This window comes from Eutrema salsugineum, unplaced genomic scaffold (assembly GCF_000478725.1).
Source record: "Eutrema salsugineum unplaced genomic scaffold, Eutsalg1_0 scaffold_6, whole genome shotgun sequence".
Lineage (NCBI taxonomy): Eukaryota > Viridiplantae > Streptophyta > Magnoliopsida > Brassicales > Brassicaceae > Eutrema > Eutrema salsugineum.
In genome coordinates, this window is record NW_006256547.1 from 9,054,631 (window position 1) to 9,059,944 (window position 5,314).

Consider the following 5,314-nt stretch of genomic DNA (forward strand, 5'->3'; position numbering starts at 1 on the left):
CGCTTGCCACAATTCAAGTGGATTCTCAAGAGTGAGATATTGCTGCTTAAGGCTCGGGGCCAGATGATGGCGTATGTGACATATCGCCTGAGACTGTCCCTTACGGGATGCGGTGTTACCGTCGGTAATACACGCATCGAGTTCTTTCGATGCAAGGAACAAGCGCATGTCTAGGGCCCACTCAAGGTAGTTATCCCCGGAGACGTGAAGGGCCTCGAATTCACATTTCTGAATGTTTGACATCTGAAACATGAGATTGATTTTGTTAGGGATTGTTTTGAGAAAATTTTGAATGCTGATGATGAAACTTTCTATTTTGAGAATATTTCTATTTTAGGAAAGTTTCTAAATTTGGAAAGTTTCTAATTTGGGTAATTTTCTAAATGAGAAAAGTTTCTATGTCGGGAAAATTTCTATATGAGGAAAGTTTTTATATGAGGAAACTTTCTATTAGAGGGAACTTTCTCGGAAATAGTAAATTTTAAAGGGTATGGTTTTAGTTACCCCGAACATGATGTCGGTTTAATAGCTGTGATTTAATCGGTTAAAGCCGAATATAATTTCGGTTAATGAGAACCAGGTTTAGCCGGTTTTAGGCGGTTTAGGAGGAACCCTAGGGGAGCCGAATATGATTAGGGTTTTATCTAGGGTTTTAACGGTTTGGAAAACATATTTTGGATGTGATTTCGAGATCTATAGGATCTGTGGTCGATGGTTTTAATAATTTCACAAGGACAACAAAGAAATCACGTGAAAAGGACTAGGGTTTAAGCATTATGACTTACGATTTTGAAGATTACAAAATCGTGAATCAAGCTTAGGATTTAGGGTTGATTTTCTTAGTTTATTCAATCAAGTGTTTCAAGCAAGAGAATCAACAATCAAATAAGCTGCAACAAGCTTATTAAACATGAAGAAAATCGAATAGGTTTATGCCATAAACATGGCCAAAAACGGTTGTTAGGTTTTTGTAGATTAGGGTTTTATAAAACGAGTTTAAAACCTTTGAACATGCATAAACTTGTAATTTAAACAATCAATCAACAATTTATCAATCAATCATCAGAGTATCAAACACTTTCAATCAATTAGAGATCGATTTTTTTTTTTTTTTTTTTTTATAGGGTTTTGAAGTGTTTAAACAACAGGTTCTATGGCTCTCAGTTTTAGAAGATACCTTTTCCACCTTTGGATTTCTGACAGGCTAATGAAACTGAGAGCTAATAGACCTCAGTTAGCCGCTACAAATTCCAAGGATTGATCACCAAAACTGGAGAAGCTGCTGGTTGAAGAAGGAAAAACTCGGATCTGGTTTTTTTTTCGGTTGATCGTCGTGTACTGTAAGTGTGCGTGAGGGCGCGTCCGACGTTGGATCGACAAACGGTTTTCACCAGTAGATTCGTCTCGTCGAGGGCTTCGATTTGATATGTAGATCGTCTTCTGGTTCCTCACGGTTTGGAAGATATGCGTCTTTTAAGTTTCGACTTGCTTTTAGGGTTTTGGTGGTGGCCGGATTTATTAGGGTTTTTCGCTCAGAGAGTCTTATCGTGCTGATAACGTGTTGTGAAAACTTAGAAACTTTATTAATCACTGGAATGTATATATAGAGTACATAGGGAATCTAGATTAAGTACAATGCCCTGATGGGCCTAATGGGCCGGTATAAGAGTCCATATATGATATGTGTTATAACAAGGGCAAAATTTACAAATATTATTCAGTAAAGATTTAACATCTTTTACTAATGTTGTTTTAATATTTTAATTTTATTTTTGTATTTTAATTTTGTTTTTAAATATTTTGTATATGATAAAATTATAGAAACTATGCTGGAATATGAAAAATATCTATTTTAAACTTTAAAAGTATATATACCATTGAAATTCTAATATATTATATCTTTTAATAAAAAGAAATAAGTTTTTAAAATGTTAAAAACAAAAATTTTGCCCTAGGCCAATGTTTCAAATTTTACCACATAGGCACGGCCTTGGGACTCCTCCATGACAAGAGAGACACACTACTACTAAATATTTCCAGCTTGGGTTCTGTAGGAGAAGTGAAGTCATCTTTTCCCAAGAAAATATCTTTCTTTTGGAAGAAGAATCATTGTACTTAATCGAACTACGTAATAAGCTTGAAACAGAAAAAAACTCAATTTAATTTTGTCCAAGAAAAAAATGTTTGAATTGTTCATGTGTGTCTTGTGTCTTGATCTTTCTTTGGGTGAATGTATTGTTCCCTCCTAAGGTTGATGGTGCACTGTTACTTCGAAACTTATTATGGACTGAAGCTTCATTGGATTCGCTGATTCGGTGAAAAATATAACAAGTTTTGTCCTAATAAAACTGCAAGCGCACAACAATCACAATAGTATATGACGAGTATCAAATTCACAAGGACTAGTGAGCTTAGGATTTCGATCTAACCTAATTTTGTATCTCAAATAATCAAGTTCAAAAGGTTGTCAGAATTTTGCAGAAAGGACAAATAAATAGCAAATCAGAAAATAAATGATGTAAACTTTATGAATAAAACGGCTGGACAGCAGAGAATTCTGGATCAAATCAAACAAGCATTAGTTTGGATTTATAGCGACTTAGTCAACTAGTGGTTCTTAAACTAGAACATGGAATTGTACTTATCCTACTCACATAGACATAAACAACTAGATCTAAATAACTTAACAAGTCAGCATTGTTGCTTGCTAGGCAGAAATCAGCAATAAAGAGAAGTTTGTAAGACGCTCACAATGCCTGTAAGTATACTTTTGTATATTACAACATAGTTTCTCACATACTCTAGTTAAGGTCAATAAATTCAGCATGGAAATGGATTCATTTTACTTAAATCAGTTGCTAGGTGACAAATAACACAACATGAAGTAACAAACAAGATTACGACTAATAATCATATAAACTATCCTAAATCTAACAACTTGATAGAAACTGCTTAAGGACTTCACACACTTGACCCAGATTGGGGTTGAGACTGAACTTGGGTCGTGAGGTAGGTGCATGACTTAACCTCATTAAAACTCCATCCGCAAACCCATTGGGACAAACCTGGATGCAAGGAAAAAGAGTATTTAGCCAAACATCCGGACCAAGTTAGCAACGACCTGTGTACATGAGAACAGTCAAGTTGCTGGGTGTAGGTTCCTTTATTTGGTTCCTGATCTCGATAACTAGCCCTCGAACGGCTCCCACAAGTCTCCGGATCCTTGATCTTGTCATCGGTCCTTCCAGAACGACCAATGCCGTGTCTTGAACCTCATTCTCGATCCGATCCTCGACCCGTGGTTCATCCTCTGGTTCCATGATCGTTTCATCCCCCTTCTGTTGAAAAAGACTTGTCCTCAAGTCTTGTACCTGGGAGAAAAGGAATAATATCAGCAATATTAAAAATGGAACTAACTGAGTACTTACCTTGGAGGTCGATCTTGTAGGCATTGTCGTTGTTCGTTCCAAGACAGTAAATGTTCCGTCCACCCTAGGTAGCAACTTGTACTTCCTCTCTTCTGGGAATTGGTATTTTCTGAGATAGAACCAAACTTGATCGCCTGGTTCAAACACCTTTTTGCTGTGGCCTTGATTGGCGTACTTCCGGAACTGCTCTGTCTTCTTTTCAATGTTCTGTTTGGCCTTTTCATGCATCTGTTTGACCAATTCAGCTTTCTTTTTCCCATCCATGCTTACACTTTCACTCAGACGCAAATGGGTTAGATCCAAAGGTGTAAATGGATTAAAACCATATTCTAACTGAAAAGGAGAAAACAAAGTTGTAGAATGAACAGCATGATTGTAAGTGAACTCTACATGTGGCAAACAGTCCTCCCAAGTTCTAATGTTCTTTTTAATGACTGATCGTAAAAGAGCCGACAAGGTTCTATTAACCACTTTGGTTGACCGTCAGTTTGGGGGTGACAGGTCATAGAGAAACATAATTTAGTTCCTAATTTGGACCAATAGGTCTTCCAAAAGTAACTAAGAAATTTTTTATCTCTATCTGAAACAATGATTCTTGGAACGCTTTGCAAACGGACTATCTTCCTAAAGACAAGTCTGCCCTAGTCGAAGCATCATCGGTGGTATGACTTTGCTTGAGGACAAGCAAAGGATAAGTGTGGGGGAGTTGATATATTCATAAATTGCATCATTTAGTGTACATGTTTTAGTCCAAATCATGTCTTATCTCATGCATTTTAGGTCTTTAGGCATTGTTTTAGGACTTAGGAGATTTCATTAGGTCCAAGAGAGTTTTCCATGTTTTGGAGTGTTAAACAGGTGCTTTTGGAGCCAATTTGGAGTGGAGGATATGATTCAGATGAAGAAATGGAGTTGGAATGATCAAACATGGTGAAAAGGAACAATTTTGGGTTTCTCGGCAAAATGGTGTACTGAAGGTCGAAGGTTCTCGGCCAAAATCCTTCCCGCGGGTAGCTTTCTCGGCCAAAAACACGTACCGCGGTCAAGTCTCTCGGCCAAAATCTCCGGGTGCAGACACGTTTCCGAAATCGCCCGTCCAGGGAACCTTCCGGTCAGATTCAGCTATCGGAGTCTTCATAAAGGTTGGAGATAATTGAGTCAAGAGTTCATAACAGTTGGAATCAAGGCATTTGGACCACAGAACTGAAAGATATGGTAATCGGAAGACGAACAGGTCTCGCACTCATTCCGGAGCAATCCGATACCCCTGAATGATCGCCTGTCCGGGGAGCCTTCCGGTCCGATTCAGACGGCGGGTGCTTCATAGAATTTGGAGAGCATTGCATCACGGTCTCTTAGCAAGTAGAATCGTGGAATTCGGACGCGTGAGCAGAGAGATAAGCTTGTCGGAAGGAACCCCAGTCTCGCAGGTATTCCGGACCGAGCAGATCAGTTCTAAAGGATGCGAAGGACGGTGCACTTCCAGGCCGATTTAGTTTCCGGGTCCTTCATGAGAACCATAGACATTTGAGTCTTCTTTCCAGAACGTCCAAGAGCATTCAATTCGGATCTATGAGCAGAAAGATACAGTCTCCGGAATGGACACATGTCTAGACGCCTCTCTCTGGTCGTGTACATGCACTGCAAAGATGTGCCCTCCAGGAAGCCTTACACTTCCCAAGCACCGAAGCTTTCTTCACCAAAGTTGGAGATAAATGAGTCCTCTGTCTTCTGCAACCAAAATCATTCAATTCGGACAAGTCTCATAGGAGTTACACTCTCCGGAATGCGAAGTGGTCTAAGCTGCTCTGGATGCTGCGAGTTGGAGAGGAAGGAGACCAAGCCGCAGCAACACTCGCAAATCACTCCGACTTGAGCCTGCGACC